The following is a 7067-nucleotide window of genomic DNA, read 5'->3' on the forward strand; positions in this document are numbered from 1 at the left end:
TTATGATTAAAAGGATAGTTTGAACCATGATTTGAAGCTATAGAGTGTTTGTTTACAACAACTGAGTAAAACATGCTTAGATTTAAGTTGAGTTTGGGGTAAGACAGTTGAACTAAGATCACAAGGTCACAAGGCACTCCTAACTTATATTGTTCAGGATATCAATGATATATCATTCATTTAAAACCAATCCCAGATTCCCACATTAAGACATTGTGAAAATGCACTCTGAATTAAGTTGGACTTAAAAACACCTCAGTAGGTTGTACACAGTGGTGTAGTCTACGTGATACGCAGGACTACGCCGTATGCCCACTAGGAAAGGCCAAGGATTTCCGTATACCCACTTAAAAATGTGTGAGGATACGTAACAGCGTTTTGTGACAGAACTTTCACAGTTTCATTCATAAAATTCACCCCGTCTGTGTTACGAAGCACTTGACCTTTGGACCATTGGGACTGACTATAGCGTCATATACCATCAACGGGGGGAGATGCGACATGAATTATGTCAAAATGCAGCACTATCATGCACAGATCAGCCTTATAACCTGTAATGTTAGATATATAACATCAGACAGGGAGCGCAGATGTATTTTTATGGCGTTCCGAAATGAACGATAGGAGGCTGGGAGGGAAAAATCACAGTATACCCACTAGGAAAGACTAGACTACACCACTGCACAGGAGGGCCTATCAACAAACGTCAGAAGTGGACATTTTCATACGAGACATTCACTTTCAAACTGCAACCGTGATTCAGATACATACAGTAAGTTTTTACCCAAGTGAAAGCGCACATTCATCTGCTACCGGCGTAACACATTATAGATAACTGGGGAAAGGGCCAGAAAAGAGTTTGAAATTAGAGACCATGGAAGTTGGCTGTTTGCTCTCGGTAGCCATCAATCACAGAGCTGCTCTGGGAGTCTGGCCATGGTGTTTGATAAAGGCACATAGCCTCCAACCCAGAACGCTGTTACCAGCATTTTTATCTCAAAAAGACACTCTCAGGGCACTGAAAAGAAAGGATCTGACAATACACAGATAACCCATGATAACCCCTGTTTCTAGAAATTGTTACACAAATACTATATCTGATAAATACATCTCTGAGTAAGTAAGCAAGTAAAAAAAAAATCTAAAGTAAAACGTACGTAAGTAAACACTTTGTGGAAAGAAAAGCATTAGTTAGTGTTGTTATATACTGTCCATGTTAATATACAGTAAGAATCATTCGTGAATTGATAGTGTTTCTGAAAATATTCCTCGAACCCCAATCGAGCTATTCAGACTTTGTGGTAATGGACATTCTCTGCGATGTCTGTCAATGAGAGAGCGGAAACTATTGCTGTACGCATGAGCCCATCAGACGAAGGTTTCTGCGTGCGTGTGTGTACATGCGTGTGTGTACATGTCTGTGGGGGTTTGTGGATGTGTGCTCCCCGTCAGTGGTGTCGTCTAGTTTTTTCTAGTGGGGTATACTGTGATTTTCCCCTCCCAGCCTCATATCGTTCATTTCGGAACACCATAAAAATACATCTGCGCTCCCTGTCTAACGTTATATATATATATATATATATATATATATATATATATATATATATATATATATATATAAATGACATGTTATAAGTCTGATCTGTGCATGATAGTGCTGCATTTTGACATATTTCATGTCGCATCTCCCCCCGTTGATGGAATATGACGCTAGAGGGTATATGGCGTAGTCCTGCGTATCACGTAGACTACACCACTGCTCCCCGTGCTGAACGTGGCGTGGGCAGGGCAGAAGGGCAGCAATCCGATCACAGACACACACACACACACACACACACATAGTATAAGTCTATTCTAACCCAAAGGTAAGAAACTCAATCTAATGCAGAAGAAGTGAACCGATAGGCTGAGAAAGACAACTAGGACCACCCATAGTACAGATCTGTCTCATGCTGTAATGTGCAATTTGTCTGGCCCTGACCGCCTCTGACTCAGCCTTGACACCCCCCCCCCCCCCCCCCCCCCTACACACACACACACACACACACACACACACACACACACACACACACACAAACACACACACACAAACACACACACAGACTCTACTAGCCATGACTCATGGACAGACATCCACCCCTCAAGGTCACTCCAGGACAGTGGTGTGTGAGTTCATATTGCATGGATCAGGACCAGTAATAGATTTCATAGATATATGAATAGATATAGCAGCGAGACATCTCCTTCAATCTCCATCAACGTCTTGATAGTGGGTTTTCTCCCGTCGACGTGCCGCACCACGAGCGATCAAGAGCGTCTGCTGCAAACTCACGCTTTTCCTCCGCCTCCTCCTCCTCACAACACCGACCGTGATCTTTCTGAACGAATGAAAGGCAAACGCAATGCTTCCAGTTTGTGAACACTTTCACTGTACTTCACTTCTGTCTTCTTCCAATTCTCTGATGTCTTTGTGCAGATATATATATATTTTAAACAATGCATTTCTCAGTGCTCCGTGTCTCATTTTGTATACAGACAAACGCCTACACTGGAGATTGCCGTCTCTGTTCGTTCCGTTGCCTCTCTCTCTCCCCCTTTGGCTTTCGACACGCAAAAGATTGCGATAATGTACACTCACCGAACACTTTATTTGGAACACCTTGTACACCTTCTCATTCATTCAGGTGGTGTAATGGTGTGGCGAATGTTTTCTCGACACCCTTTAGGCCCGGTAATAACAATCAATCATCGCTTGAATGCCATAGCATAGCCTATTTGAGAATTGTTGCTGAGCCTGTGCATCCCTTCATGGTCACAATGTACCCCGTCTTCTAATGGCTACTTCCAGCATGATAAAGCACCGTGTCACGAACGCAAAAGTCATCTCAAATTGGTTTCATCAACATAACAATGAGTGTTCTTCAGTGGCCTTCCTAGTCACCGGATCTGAATCCAATAGAACACATTTGGGGTGTGGTGAAGAAGCAGGGGAGACTCTGCAAGGAAATCTGCAGGAATTGTGTGATGTAATCACGTCATCATGGTACCAGAATCTCAAAGGAATGTTCATCGTTTGGGAAATCAATGCCACAAAAGAACTGAGGCTGGTTTCGAGAGCAAAGGGAGGCCCTTACCCAGTATTAGTACAGTATTCTTAATAAAGTGTTCAGTGGGCTGTATATTTGTATACTGGATATAAAAGAGTCGTCTCTGTGTCTTTGCCTCTCTCTCTCTCCAGCGGATGAGCGACTGCTCCCTGGGTCCCTAGCTGGCATCGGAGTTCCCTGCAGTATGTTTTTAATTGATGAACAGCAAGGCTCCTAAGGGATGCCATGTAAGGGATTCTGTTTTTACTGTTGCTACCTCCCTCCTATTAACTATCTATTCTCCCTGTTGGACTTCGGAATAAAGGGATATACAATAGGGATGGGAATAACAACATTCAGTATGGGAAGTAAGTATTCAACACATCTTTCAAACAATTCTTAAAGTCAACATACATAATTCCAATGCGTCTATTCACATTAAATTTAAAACAGACATGGTCATTAACTCAATAAAACTCCACAGTTAAAGAGATTGCACAACATTCAAATCCATGAAAAAAGAAAGTGTGCAATAAAGGGGAATGACACAGGAAAGTGTTGAGGTGGAGAAACCTGTGTGTGGAGATTAAAAAAAAAAAGCTGCCAGGACTTCTGGTGATGCAAGCGACCGAGTAGTCACGCTTCTCAACAGCTCCAGCATATCCTAGCATTTTATAGCAAATATAAACACTTTCAACAACCTAGTTGATGTACAATGGAGTTTTAACTCCGGGGAATGTCTTTAGAGCACTTTTGGGGAAGTTCCTCTAGCGAAATGCCTCCTAAAACAGCGAAAAAGACTCCCGCTACTGAAAAGTCTCTGTTGGAAACTTTTTCCCAAATGAAGTCCCTCAGAGCCCTTTCAGAGGCGCTGCTCTCCGACGATGACTACCGAGAGAATACCTCCACGGTATGTGTTGCCAATAAAGAAGGCAACCTGACTGCAGGCGGCCATGGTCCCGGTGGCGGGCGACGTACCGTCCACCTTGTCCACGCCTGAAATCCCGGTCGGGGCACCGGCCTCCTTCCCCGCCTTGCCCCCCACTCTCTCAGCCGTTGCCCCCACTCTCTCAGCCGTTGCCCCCACTCTCTCAGACCCACTCTGGGGGACCTTGCCATGGCTGAATAAAGTATTTGACAAGAAAAAAAAAGAAGCTGCCAACGATGTGTTGAATACTTATTTCCCCCACTCTATATGACATCCAACCCCATACAGTATGTATCAGGGTTCCTACAAGTTTCAACAAGTCAAATGTAAGACCTTTTTAGACCTTTCTTAGACCTCTTTGAATCTAATTTTAGATCTATTCGCGACACCATATGATAGCTTTTTGTCATCCTCGAGGTGATGAAATTAGGGATTTCACTGCCATCCAGACAAAAAAGGAAGCAAATTGGCATTTTCTTGGTTATAGCTTGATTAATTTCCACGTAAATAGATGTGGTCGGACTGACTTCCTTGCAGGACCTCGTTTTTAAGACCCAACACCTCATTTTTAGACCAAATAACTAAAATTGTTGACCCTTTTAGGCATTTATGAATTGGATTGCTGGATTTTAGACTTTAAGGCTTTTTAAGACCAGCGTGGGAACCCTGATGTATATATGTTATATTATATTATTGGTGATGCAATGTTGCATAGTTGTGGCTGTACTGAAGCAATACTACAGTCCAAACGGTAAGATTACACCATTCTCTAGTCTACATCATTCATGGTATACATACAAAAAGGGCTGTGTGAATGGGTGAATTAATTAAGGGAAAGTATTTTTATTAACATTTTGAAAATGACAGTTATTATTTCAAATCTTGATGCAAAAAACACCCACCAATTTGCTTCTTATTATGTAGAAACATGTGCCACCAATTTGTTTCGTCTTGGGGAACACGGTGCATTCTGGGATGGGAAGATCCATGGTAGTCCAAGCAGTTCTTTCGAGAGTGAGAAATGTCCAGAATGAGTTATTGCGATGTCAGTATGACTATGAACAAACATTTATTCTGAATTGAATTATTTATTATGCACAGAACAATGAGCTCATTTCTTTTTCATATGACTGCAACCATCCATATCGCCTTTGGGCTGGCAATTGGATGGGGGAAAAAAGTATTGAACCTGTTCATTTGTCAAGCTGCGATTTGCGATTTGCCATCCATGGCATATGATTCACTGTACAATTATACTGTAGGGCGTAAGGGCTCAGTAAACCAATGTTATTCATTTCATCATTCAACAGCCAAGTCACTGAGTCATACACAAGGGTCTGGTGAGTTTTGACATGGCGGTGGTGGTGACATCTTGGTCACGGATGTGTTGTGGAGAGTACAACACAATAATGTTGTTGCATTGTCTTGTACTATGTAATGACAATGAAGTGAATCTAATCTAATCTAATCTAATACCAAGCACCAGGTAACTATTGCCCCCACATTTGATATGAATAGTTGTAAAGCAATAGTTAGTTTGGATGTGTATTGAAGTATTGCATATGGTATACACAATTTATAGTAGATTCTAGTCATGTTTGACATAGAGCTTAGAACTCACATTGAGACATTTGTAGAATGATACAGAAAATGTATCAACTATTGTATGAAAAAGCATATGCAATACATCTAAGGTCTCCCACATAGAAAGGATTTGTGAAAAAGCAAAACGATTCCTATTATGTCGTGCAGTAGGTCAGAGGTATATTGACATGAATAAGCATGAGTCAGGTTTCATAATGCAACCTATGGATTACCGAATAAAGTAAGAAATGTAATGGAAAGTTAATGACTAACTAAGAAGACGAATAGCCTCATATGTGATCGGTGCTAGTGGAATTGCGAACAACACGCAAACAGCAAAGCCTACAAATCTCTTGTCAAAGTATTTTGAAGTACCCACTCTTTATTTTTTCGAACAGTTTTCATTTCATTAAATACGTGTAGTAAGTCAGCAAAATAAGCTTGTTTTAAATTAAATCTGAGAGATTCGTCCTAGTCACTTGGGGGCGGGGATGCGAGCTCGGCAAAGAACAATGTAGTTTTTAATTCGGTGTGAATGGCTGTGAGCTCAATCGACGTAGCCTATAGCTGGGCGAGGGGGAGGGATAACAAGGCACATGTTCCACAGTTTACAGTATTGTGTTTTCATTACATGACTGTGTCGTATATTCCTAACCTGTTGGCTACTAAAATGAAGAACAGTTATTGAGCAGTTTAAGACCATTTATTCAAAATGCAAAAGTACACAGACATCAAAGATGGACGCTGGTCTGGCAAAGAGAGACAGAGAGAGAGAGAGAGAGGGAGCTGCTTGGTTAAGAGGTGAGGGAGAAGAGAGCCAGGGCCAGAGCCCACATCCTTACTTATAAACTTGGTCAAGATGCAGTCACAGCCAGTGGTCCTATCAGGTCAGGGGGAGGGGCCAGGAGGTCATAAATACCTTGCCCCACAGTCAGGAGCAAACATATAGGCCCATTATTAAATACAAATAAACTACAGATTCCCCCCTCGGAATACCCAGAGGGTGTTCCGAAACTAAATGACCACAAAACAAAAACAAAAACACAAAACCCCACCGACTGCAACTAAGAAAAAAAAAAAAAAATTCAAAAAATAAACAACATGTTCCAATAAACAACAGAAAAACTACATCAACACACAACACAAGAAACATAATAACACAGACCAACCCAGCACCAGTACCAGCAACCAAAGATATCATATAAACCAAATACAAAACAATCAACAATAAAAAAGAATCCTAAAAATAACAATACAAATTAATCTAAACACAGTACATCATACATATTTCAACACAAAAACTTCCAACGACCGATGTTTTCTTTGTCCTTGAAGCGTCAGGGTCAGAGGTTGCTAGCACTTGAACCCAGTTGGAGAACAGCCTTTACCGCTGTCTCAGATTGATAACACTTCCATAGTCAGGAGCTTCCATTTTCGTTGCGCTAGGAACAGAACCTCTTTCCTATCTT

The sequence above is a fragment of the Nansenia antarctica genome, assembly GCF_963989245.1.
Source record: "Nansenia antarctica genome assembly, chromosome: 14".
NCBI classification, from domain to species: Eukaryota; Metazoa; Chordata; class Actinopteri; order Argentiniformes; family Microstomatidae; genus Nansenia; species Nansenia antarctica.